This window comes from Zea mays, chromosome 10 (assembly GCF_902167145.1).
Source record: "Zea mays cultivar B73 chromosome 10, Zm-B73-REFERENCE-NAM-5.0, whole genome shotgun sequence".
NCBI classification, from domain to species: domain Eukaryota; kingdom Viridiplantae; phylum Streptophyta; class Magnoliopsida; order Poales; family Poaceae; genus Zea; species Zea mays.
In genome coordinates this window covers 135,654,660-135,667,465 of record NC_050105.1, presented here as the reverse complement: position 1 = coordinate 135,667,465, position 12,806 = coordinate 135,654,660, and positions in this window count along the sequence as shown.

Sequence of the window (12,806 nt, the reverse complement as noted above, 5' to 3'; positions counted from 1 at the left end):
GCGCGCGGGCTGCTCCGATCCTCTCACCTGTCCACTCGCCACCGCCCGGCAGTCCCCAGTCACCGTCCCAGGGAGTACTACTAGTTGCTCCTCCGCCGGTTACATGCATCGAACGGATTGATTCGACGCGTGCCGCGACGATTTGGATCGTGGTTTCCCTCTCTTGGGTCAATGATTGCTGTTTTTCGGCTGCCATGTTGCAAGGCACAGTTGCATTGCATTGCAGCAGCATCGGAACTGTCATGTCATGTCGTCCTCGCCGTACGTGTGGACGACACGACGCGCGAGCCGCCGGAACGGCCACTATTTCGATCGAGACCAGGCCTGCCTTTTGGCGCTTCTTCAGACCAGCGCGCTGCAGCCCGTGACGCGAGCAAATAATGGATGATGGAAAACACACTATATAGGAATTAGTTGCAGAAGTGTGCTGCTGCGATAATGGTTTTGTAGAGCATCTTGATCAGGTCTTGTAACTGAAATCGATATGACAGTTTAACTTCTAACAACGCTAAAAATTGTCTAGATTAATTATAATTGGCTAGCGAGCTGTATAACAACTAGTCCAATATTTTGCTAATACAACAAATTGATAAAATTCCAGGTTTGACCATGAAAAAACCTACGCTTCCCTTATTTCACACACTGAAATGGAAAGTTTCTGAAATTTGTCCTATTTAACACTAATATTATCAAATTGCACGAGCGCTATGGAAACTTAGGAGTTGTAGTGAGTATTCATGAAATGGCACAAACACTTCACTTTCCATTTATGCTTGAATATAAAGTATAAAACAAAATGATATGTGTGTTATATTAGCCGCATGAGTGTGAATATGGGTTTAGAGGCAACAACCATGGTTCGAATCATCATTTCTATATAATTTTAGCCTTTTCCCATTTAAATGTGGAGAGCATGGAGAGGTCAAGGGAACAGATGAGCGTGGAACTGACGCTTTATATATTAGAAGAGATACGCTAGTGTTTAAATTTTTACTTTTTTGCATGCATTTAGACTTAAAGCATGGATCCACACAAAAATTTCGATCTTTAGTTAATTTTGGTTATTATTGCATTTACTTTGTGATAAAATGGAGAAACGAGGTTAAATTACATTTTCAAAATAAAATAGTTTCTCTTACACGTACAACAAAATTAGTTCATTGAGCCATATGAGACCCAATACAAAAGTTTGGTAACATTTTGGATTGTTTCTAGGGTAGCGTCAATTCAACATTTAAGCACTTTGTATCGCTAAACAAAAAATCATCAAAGCTATAGAAAATAGCAAAAATCTAAAACGTAGTGTTTCCTTAATTTGTGGCACATAAAAGCATGAATTTTTAAGGCACATACAACAAAATTCACCACAGCTATGGAAACTTAGGAGTTGTATTTAGGGTTCCATAAAACTACTTTATAATTATTGTATAATAAATCTAATGCATTATTAAACATCATTATTGAGAAGGAACAATAATAAACTTTTATTAACATATGTCACTTGGTTATGATTGCTCCATAACCATGGACCATTCTTGTTATAGTAGAATGGTTGGGTTAGTGTTAATTGTGAAGGGTTGATTTTTGTCATTTTCATCATAATCTTCTCACGTGTTCGATTATGACTTGCCCTTGATTGCCTACAATGTTTCTTTTCCTTGAATGAACTATACAATGCTTTGGTTTGTCGTGTAACTTGTTTTTTCCCATTCTTCAGTTTGGTAGACATATCCTTAACATAGAAAACCTTAGTCACATCTTTCACAGCTGGTCCATTGTTACCCCCTCCGATCCGGACAGCTTCACCCATTGACACCAAAACAAAGAGACCCTAAACAAGGTCCTTAGTCAATTTCCCATACCTCTTCTACGTAACCATAATATATTTTCTTATTCCCATTTAGGTACATGCATATATGTGAACTCCACTGTTTTGGTTTGTGCTCTTTTAAGTTGTGCTATTGTACAAAACAGTCTCATTTATCTCATACTCATGCAATGTCCAGATATTGCAATATGGTCTCCAAGACAACAAGTATATTTGTTTATCAACAATGTCATTGTCGCGAAAATTTTTCGCAACCAACCATAAAAAGTTTTCATATGTCGACGCATAATTTGGGCTATAGGCTCCCTTGGGAAGTCAAAGTATAGAATATTCTTGTGTTCCTAAATATACAAAGCCATCCAGGAGATGTTTTGCATAACCGAGCAGCGTGCTTTATGGAAATAATCTTTATTCATTCTAATTATTGCTTTCCTTCCTACTGTGCCCTATGCACTTAGCCTCACCTCATGCCACAATTGAGGAACATCAATCGATTTAAATCTAGGAATAAAGTCAACACAAAACTCGATGACCTCCTTTGTTCCATAGCTTTTAGAGGTGATTCCTTCTAGCTATTGATATAGCTTGTTACATTGGATACGTGTACAGGAACAAAGACATATCGATGATTATGAGATGTATAAATAACAAAGTCCTTATGAGTATAAGATAAGATCATACCCGACAATGGTTTATCCCTAAATCGAAGTCGATTATGCTTGTACAAGAGAGGATGCATCAACACACATGTGTTTGGAAGATTTCTTTGATCATTCATCATTATCTATAGCATGACTTAATGATGTGCAATAAGTGGAAGATGAAGGTTGCATCAACGCGCAGGCGCTTGGAGGACTCAAAGGATTGAATCAGTCAACTAGCCTGACATCAAAGTCCTTGGGATATAATGTCAATCATATGGACCTAGGACAACTCACCACTTGAACAAGGGCCCATTAACATTAGGTTAGCGAAGATGAGGCCTAATCAAACGAGGGTACATCGATAGACATGATGGACAAGTAACTTACCACATAGAGATTGGACGATGACTTCTAAAAGATATGGTCGTTCTTCTATTTAAGTTTTCTTGTAATCAACTATAAAACATATTTGAATCCACGATACATATTTTTAGACTACATTATATATGCAACTAGCCACTAGCGCTCTAGTAAACTTCACTATACGAGATAAGAGCTATACTCTTAATTGAACATACCTAATATTTGAATCAGTATATATTTATGTCGTTTACGTTATCCTTCTGATTTTGAATGCATGATACATTCATCTATATTATCAAAGTTGATACCTCCGATAGATTCCAACTGGATTATGACTAATAACTAGGTCAAAGAGGAATATTTGCATGACAGTTCTAGTTATCCCGCTAAAGGACATTTATGCACTTCCATAGTCGTATTCTAAGAGAAAATGGGGAAAATTGTGGCCTATAAAGCCACACAATATTGTCAACTAACTTGCTTATAAAATTTAAAGACGGAATTCACATAGATGAAGGAAAAATATCATATACCTTATTGTTGTTGTTGTTGCTGCTAGTTTGCCGATAATTCTTGGTACTGCCATTCAAAATAACAACTTCTTTCTCCATGATATTTTCATGTTTGCTTGAAATTTAATAGTCAATGTCGCATAACGACCAATCTTCGAAATGCACATAGTTCTTTTAGAAATATTTTAGGTGTTTACATTTTACCTACTGTAGTTATATTTTTAAGGAACACTGAGTATTTAGATGGACTCTTCCAACCACGTTGAGCCATTGAACAATCGATGGGGCACATTTCTGAGTTGTCGAAGATTTTTTCAGCTTAAGCCCTTTTGTATGTAAATTGATGTGTCCTAGGCTACAAGGCCCTGACAAGAAAACTTTACCACAACTATGAGAACCACCACTTTCTGCCACAACGGGAACAAAATCACCGCAAACAATCAAGATAATCTCCAATTCAAAACTCTCTTTAATGTTTCACTTTCTCTTCTCTACTATTATAGGGCACCAATTTTTCTGGTTTCCACCGTCATCCCTTTTGTAAAAAAATCCCTATAAGTTTTCTAATCCAACCCATGGTCCAAACATCAACTTCAACATCCATGCTCATCAGTTTCCACGGTTATGGAAAAATAAGGTAAAATTATCCACAAGTGGTGGTTTGAACCTTAGTCGTTGGCTCCACATTCATACCCACATAACCAATATTTTTTGTATTTTATTAAAACAAAGTCACATGACATATAGAAATCGTAGCAATGAACGAGCATCTGACTAGTTTATATTTATATGTCAACTTTTTTATCCGGTTTATGCAATTCGTCAGCCGTTGATATGCTTCCGTACTCAATCAAATTCTCTGCTAGTTTGTATTTGCTAAGGAGTTGGATATGTTAAAGCCTAGATCTGGTAACACCAAACAAAATCATGTCTTGTGCTATTGATCCTAGTTAGTTAGAAATATTAGTTATTTTTGTTCTTCTTTTACCAAATAGAAGCCCAATCTTCTAATATGAATCTTGCAGAAAGAGCCATGTAACCAATACCGCTAGTCGTTCGACCCTGCAAACATGTAATTTAGGTCGTTCCATCGGGGTTGTAGCGGGTCTCTCACTCATTAATTCACAAACATGGACACTCGCAAATGTTCTCATACCTAGATGTCCTCTTTACCTCTCCAGTTGCCTCGTTCGACTCTAACCTTCAAGCTTACCATGGCTCATCCCTCCTCCTGTTGCCCTCTGTTATCGCCAACTCCTATCTAGACGGTACGACATGAATCAGCGCCGCTGGCATCATAGCATGTCCAAGGCCCTCACGCTCAAACTCTTCCCTCAAACGATGCTCACACAAGCAGCTCCGGCGCTTTGATCCGATCGGGCCACTTGGTACTCTTCAGACCTTGTTTTCTAATAGAGCTGTTCTTCGCGATCTACCACGGGGCAAGCACAACACCTCATAGAAAGCCTTCTCCAAAGGCGCACACAACCTTCAAGCAGGCTTCAATAGAGCTCACAAGGCATCAAACCATATAAGAAGTGGCAACCTCTACGTGAACAAGCATGTTGGTTTGCAACTTAACCACCTAGTGCCAAACTCTTGCAATATCTCAAAACAATGCACTAACGATAACTCACAACCAAATACAATCACCAAGCATATGTGAGTTAGAGCTAGGGCTCCAAGAACTCTCCAAGCTAGACACTATGCCCCCAAGGTGCTCAACTAGCCCAAAGGGTCGACCACCCCTCTATTTATAGAGGGTGGCTAGCTATTTTCATCTTTGCCCAAGCTTTGTTCAACCTAATAGTCCAACCGTCATGGACCAACAACTAGTCCGCACGCTAGCCCAACAAATACCTATAGTCTGTGCGTATTGTGTGAACAACTGCCTAGTAGTCTGACCGTGTGCCCTCGTCTATCCAACTGTAAGACCAAAGTGTCACGTCTAGAGAGCTCTGGGGTGTCTATCAGATTGAGCTGAACTAAGCGCTCTCCTTCGTTTTGAACCAATACACTTCCCACGTGTCCTCTATCAATCGGAGTTATTTGAGTTTGTAACACTCTCGTCGCGCGGCTTCGCTACTATATTACTCCGCAGCTGCGTATCGCCAATTTGGTATTATACAACACACATCCACGCCATATTGGGACTGTTATTCTTCCGAGCTCTGTTACCGTCCATGAGCAGGGCCGGACCTGGGGGTGGTCGAGCCGGGCGGCCGCCCAGGGCCCCCAAAATGTTGGGGCCCCCACTAAGTATATATTTAAGTATAGTACTTGGTGATTAAATCAGACTAAACAAACAACATTCGCTTTGTTAGTTGATCGATCAAAATATCTAAGCCAAGCTATGATCACGTTCACGTCTCTACTATATTTAAACACCATTTTTCTAGTTCCATGATTTCCACTGTCATTGTGCATTCTATATTTAAATGAAAAATGCTAACATTACGTACAATGAGGATTCAAACCATGGTTGTTGGCTTTAAACCAACATTTACACTCACTTAGCCAATAGAACACACATGTCTTTATGTTTTATATTATATACTTAATCGTAAATAGAAAACGTAGCAATGTACGAACACTTTACTAGTATACGGTATACGTCATTTCCTATTTCCAAACTGCCCTAATTCTTGCCAAGTAATTACGGTTATATGAGAGACACGATTACGTCCACATATATGGTTATATCATATCATCAAGATTGAAATAGTATCTGTCGATATTAATAACATACTCAATGTCTCTGTATTAAAGAATGTTCGAAGAAACTTTATAAGATAATCTAATGTGCCAAGTAAGTTTTTATTAATTTAGTTAATATAATTTTTGAACCTTTCAACATATATGTTTATAATTATATATATACATATATAGATATTATATGTATACATGGGTTAAAAGGGCCTACTTATGGGTTAAAAGGGCATACTTATAAGTTTTCGCCCAGGGCCCCTAAAATCTCAGGAACGGCCCTGTCCATGAGCTATGGTAAAAGTCAAGTTTATCCCTCCCTTCCGGCTCTTCCAATCCACGACGCCATTTCTCTGTCTACTCTCCTCTGTCTCGATATTCATCAGCGCCGAGGAGGGAGAGCTTCTGCTCTCGATATTCATCAGCGCCGAGGAGGGAGAGCTCGGCCACGGAGCCGGCGAGGCGCTGGCGATGCTAGCGCTGGAGAGCGAGACGGGTTGCGCGACAATACTCAAGCGAGCCAACGTGCTCCAGCTCGTGTCGGCGTTGTAGGACGGCGACGACGCCCGCCGACTGCATGCGACGAGGGTGCTGCGGAGCCTGTGCGCGTACTCGGGCCCGGAATACAGGGAGCGACTGCGCGTGGTGACTAAGTTGTTGCCGGTGGTGTTGGGTATCACCATGACGAAGAGCGACAAGGTCCTGGAGGTGTGCATCGGCCTGACGACACAAATCTGCACGTTCATCGACGGCGACCGGTTCGCTGCCGAGCTGCACGGTGTCGGCGTGGAGGAGGGGGCGTATGTGCATCGGCTGGCGACAATCCTGGGGGAGAACGAGTACCCGAAGGTCAAGATCCCCCGGATGCGACGGTTCGTGGTGCAGCAGGTCATCTGGTTGATGGCATGCTCGGGTGGTGGCAGATACATGGAGCTGCTGAGGGGAGTTGGGATGGAGAGCCTGCTCGAGTCCATCGCAGATACCACATCGGAGCTCGAGTGCTACCATGTCTTCTCGGGCAGCGTCAGTATTGGCAAGCACCGTGAGAGCTTCCCAGACATTGTGGACTCCGCGCTTGAGCTGATCAAAGGCGGTGGTGACAGAGCTCCAGCTGAAAAGTGAAAGGATTCATCAAATGTAATAAATATAGTCTTCCAAATTATATTAGAAATTCACGGTATTCCTGCTGCTCCTCGGCGCCGACCTCCGCCGCGTCGTCCGCACCACCGGCGACCTCCTCAAGGCATTCCTGCTCGGATCTGGTTGCTGCTGAACATTGGCGCTCTTCTCACTGGCGTCAAACATCCTAGCAGAGCCCAAGACGGCGACGGCGAGTCCGCAGAAGGACGTCTAGCGGCTGTCGGTGCTGAACGGTGGCGCGGTGGTCGCTTTGTCCTTCATCATCTGCAAGGCCGGGTCGGCCATGGCCGCGCGGCTGGGGCTCCTCTTCTCGCCGCGCCAGGTCGCGGCCTCCTCCACGCAGCGCGCGGTCATCGCGCGCCAGATGGTGGACACCTTAAGGCAGATGGCGGCGTGGGCAATACAGAGTGAACTCAAACGGCTAGGGGTAGATTAGTACGAAGGGGTACACAAACTTTATTAACCGCAACAAAACACACGGTAACAGAGCGGAAGAGAATAACAGTCCCAATATAGCGCGGATGTGTGCTGCATAATACTAAATTGGCGATGCGCAGCTGCAGAGTAATATAGTGGCGAAGCCGCGCGACGAGATTGTTACAAACTCAAATAACTCCTATCAATCGTGATCCTGTAGCGCCACTGGGTGGTTCCAACCAGTAGTGCCAACTAAAGCGCCTTCATGTGAATAATAATGCAAGCTTTTCAATCTACATGGAATGGGATTCCTAGCATTCCCGACAAGGCTAAGAACCTGACTGCCAAGTTCAAGTATGCAAGGAAAGTTCTGAAAGACTGGCAGAGATCGCTGCCAAAAATTGATATAACGGTGAAGAACATCAAGTTGCTAATTGAGCTTATTGACAACATGGAAGAGCACCGGGATCTATCTATTGAGGAATGGAATTTCAGGGAAATTCTGCAACAAAAGGTGGCAGATTTGCTTAATATTCAGAAAATATATTGGAAGCAGCGTGCGGCTATTAGGTGGGTTACTGATGGAGACATTTGCTCTCGCTTCTTCCACGCCCATGCCACCATTAAGCACAGAAAAAATTCAATCCCTACTTTGACTGATGACAATGGGATCACGTTCCTTGAGCATGAACATAAGTCTGATCTTCTCTGGGAGGCTTTCAAATGCAGACTGGGTTCGTCTGACTTTTCAGACATTGGTTTTGATCTCTCAGAACTTTTAACCAGCAATGGACAACTTCAGGGGTTAGATTCTCCGTTTTCTAAACTGGAAATCGATAGTATTATAAAACTCTTACCTTCAGGTAAATCCCCGGGCCCAGATGGTTTCAATACAAATTTTATCAAGAAGTGCTGGCATGCCATTGCCCCGGATTTCTATGATCTGTGTGATAAATTCTATCATGGTCAGGTCTGCCTTAGAAGTATCAACGGGTCCTTCATTGTTTTGATACCGAAGATAGAGAGCCCTCAGAAGGTGGGGGATTACAGGCCAATTTCTCTCCTAAACAATAGTATGAAAATCTTAACGAAGCTGTTGGCAAACCGTCTGCAACCGTTCATGCCCCGGTTAATTCACAAGAATCAGTATGGTTTCATCAAGGGGAGGTCTATTCAAGACTGCTTGGCCTGGGCCTTTGAATACATTCACTTATGTCACTCCTCAAAAAAAGAGATCATTGTGCTCAAGCTGGACTTCGAAAAAGCCTTTGACACGGTTGAGCATGAGTTGATTATCCAGGTTCTGATCCACAAAGGCTTCGGTCCTAAGTGGATCAACTGGATTCGGAGCATCCTTCACTCTGGCACGTCTTCGGTGTTACTTAATGGAGTTCCTGGTAAGCCCTTTCATTGCAGGAGAGGTGTTAGGCAGGGTGATCCCCTTTTGCCTCTGTTGTTTGTCCTGGCAGCTGACCTTCTTCAGAGCATCATCAATAAAGCTAGGCTGCGGAATCTTCTTAAGCTCCCTTTAACGGATATTGGTGACCAGGATTTCCCGATTGTTCAGTATGCAGACGACACTCTTTTGATTTTAGAAGCATGCCCTAAGCAACTTTTCTTCCTCAAGGCAATCCTCAACTCTTTTGCTTCTGCTACTGGCCTGAAGGTTAACTATAATAAATCAAATATGTTCCCTATAAATGTGTCCCCTGATAAAATGGTGATCCTGTCCCATACCTTCAATTGCCAGATTGGCGAGATGCCGTTCACCTATCTTGGCTTGCCTCTGGGCCTTGCGAGACCCAGAAAGGAACACTATCTCCCTCCTATTCAAAGGATCCAGAAGAGGCTGTCCTGCTCCTCAAACTTTTTGTCTCAGGCTGGGCGCTTGGAATTGGTAAATTCAGTCTTCTCAGCCCTACCAATGTTCTTTATGTGCACGCTCAAGATTCCTAAAACCATCATTAAGGAAATTGACATTTTCAGAAAGCACTGTCTGTGGAGAGGAAATGACATCAACTCCAAGAAGCCACCTCTGATTGCTTGGAATTCGGTTACTCAGAGGAAAGTGAATGGTGGGCTGGGGGTTCTTCGATTAGAATCGCAGAACGAGGCTCTTCTAATCAAATTCTTGCATAAATTTTTCAATCACAGTGACTTACCTTGGGTGCATCTTATCTGGAATAATTACTATTTACTTCGTGGTCTCCCTGGCCATAGAAGCGTCGGCTCTTTCTGGTGGAAGAGCATAGTCAAGCTTCTTCCAAACTTCAAAGGACTGGCTATTCCCGCTATTGGTAATGGTAGATCAATTTCGTTCTGGGATGATCAGTGGAGTCAGAGCATCCCGAGGCATAATTTTCCAGAGCTATTCTCCTTTGTCAAAAACACAAAATTGACTATTAAAGAGGCCAAGGAGCAGGAGCAGTTTGATGGTTTTTTTTCATTTGCCTATCTCTGAACAAGTGTATGATCAATTTCTGGTGTTGAAGGGATCTTGGGAGCAAATTGTTCTGAATGATGCTCACGACCGTTGGAGGTACATTTGGGGGTCGGACAAATTCTCATCCCAAAAAGCTTACAGATTTTCCATGGGCTGGATGCAGATTCACTCTATCTACAGACTAGTTTGGAAAAGCAAATGTCAGCCAAAGCATAGAGTCTTCTACTGGTTGTGGCTCAAAAATAGGCTAAATACCAGAAATATGCTGAGAAGGAGAAACATGGAGCTGGACTCTTATTCTTGTGAAAACTGCCTTTGGCAAAGAGAGGAGACCCTCTATCATCTATTCCTCAGATGCAACTTCGCGAAAGCCTGCTGGAACTCAATTGGCATAACTCCGCCCAGAATTTCTAATCCTGAGGAGGCATCAGCGAACCTTAATCACCAGCTTAACGTTCCCTTCTCTATGGAGATTATTATTCTCATGACTTGGAGCATCTGGAAAAGCCGAAACGAGTGGTTGTTTTCAAACAAAGATCCCTCAGTGCATCGCTGTACGCAGGAATTCAGCAAAGAAATGCGACTGATCATTCACAGAGCGCGGGGGAAATTTGACACCTCTATCCCGAATTGGCTGAGTCTGTGGCAGACATAGGAATAGTGCTCTCTTATTCTTTTCTTTTTATTGTTTGTAAAAGGACTAAGTTCTAACCTTTTCTTTTCGCTTCTTAATAAAATTCGCAGTAGGGGTCTCCCCCTCCTGATTCTTCAAAAATAATAATAATGCAAGCACCGATGCCAAACCTGAGGGATCATCATCATAATCCGACGCCCTTAACAGTCCCACGCAAAGACCGCCAGGCACTACCGGAATCAATAGCTTTGCCGAGTGCCTAAAGCACTCGGCGAAGCCTTAAAAACACTCGGCAAAGGCTTTGCCGAGTGTGATCGTTGCAGGTGCCCATCTATCTGTTGACGAATTTCGGCACCAGTCATCGTTGCAGGTGGGCGGTCTGTCACTACGACACCTTTCGTAAAGTTCTTGATGTCTAGGCGAAATGGATGGTCAGCAGGAAGAAATTGTCGATGTTTATCGAAGGACGAATATTTGCCACCCTTTTTCAACCAAATGAACCTGAGAGCTTCCTTGCAAACTGGGCATGGGAACTTACCGTGAACACACCAGACACAGAATAGCCCATACGCCGGTAAGTCATGCATTGAGTACTGGTACCAAACATGCATTCTGAAGTTTGTCTTCGTAGCTCGGTCATACGTCCATACCCCTTCCTCCCAGGCACGTACCAATTCATCGATCAAAGGCTCCATGTACACGCCCATTTTGTTCCCCGGGTGTCCGGGAATTATCAACGACACGAATATATTCTGCCTTTGAAAGCACACACCAGGGAGGAGATTGATTGGGATAACAAACACGGGCCAACATGTGTACGGGGCAGCGCTCATTCCATAGGGATTGAACCCATCTGTGGCCAACGCAACACGTACATTACGAGCCTCTTCGGCTTTCTCACGGTGAATGTCATCAAAGTGTTTCCATGCTTCACCATCTGATGCGTGCACCATCTTGTCAGGATTGTATCGTTTTCCATTTCTGTGCCATGTCATCTGTTTCGCGGATTCCTCTGTCATGTACAGACGCTGGATCCTCGGTATGAACGGAAGGTGTCGTAGGATTGTCAAGGGGATGTCGAGCTGCCTCTTCTGTCCATCACCAGAGTCTACCTCCATAAACCTAGACGAATTACACTTGGGACAGTACTTTGCCTCCGCGTATTCTTTCCTAAATAGCACGCAGCCCTTCGGACAAGCATGAATCTGCTCATACGTCATCTTGAGTGCACGAAGTAGTTTCTGTGCCTCGTACATGCTCTTTGGCAGAACGTGATCATCCGGAAGCAGACTCCCAATAACCGTCAACAAGCCATCGAATGCGTCTCTACTCATGTTGTACTGCGACTTGAACGCCATTACACGCCCAACGGCATCCAGTTGTTGAGAAACCTTTGTCTGGCCGTGAAGGGGCTTCTGTGCCGCGTCGAACATGTCGTAGAACGCCTTTTGTAAACCCTGAATAACGCTTTAAGGAATTTTAGCTAGTTCTTTATTTCATAAGAATAATGGTAAGGATCTATAGGACTTTAGTTAATCAAGAAAAAAAATATTAAAGTTATTTTTAGTATGTGTCTAAGTGTTGAAGACATGTTCCTTTTGAATAAATAGGTGTGAATTATTTCACCATAATAATACCTATTGGATTATACAATGATGTGAATTTCTCGCTTATTGAATATCATAAATGAAAATAAATACATGATCAAATTAAGAGAGGAATAAATACACATAAAATATTATTGCGTCATGCTAGGATTATTTTGTTTGTCAAAACTCAGAATTGAATTTGTTTGAAAAAAATTGAAATTGAAACTTGAAAATAAAATGAAATAAAGAAAAGAAAGTGAAAAACAGAAAATAAAAGAAATCGTCGTTTGGGCCGAATCCACTACATCGGCCCACCTCACCCCACACCTGCGTGGCCCGCGATCCGTGCTTGGGTCACCGACACGTGGGCCCTCTGTGTCAGCCTCTTCGCTGGCTGTGCGGGTTGTTGTGGGTGGCTGACTTGTGGAGCCGATTTGTCAGCCGAGTTTTTCTCTTCCCCAACAAACTTCCGCCATCCGTGCTCCATGGTCAGCTCAACAGAACCTCCATAAATCCATGCGCCACAATGG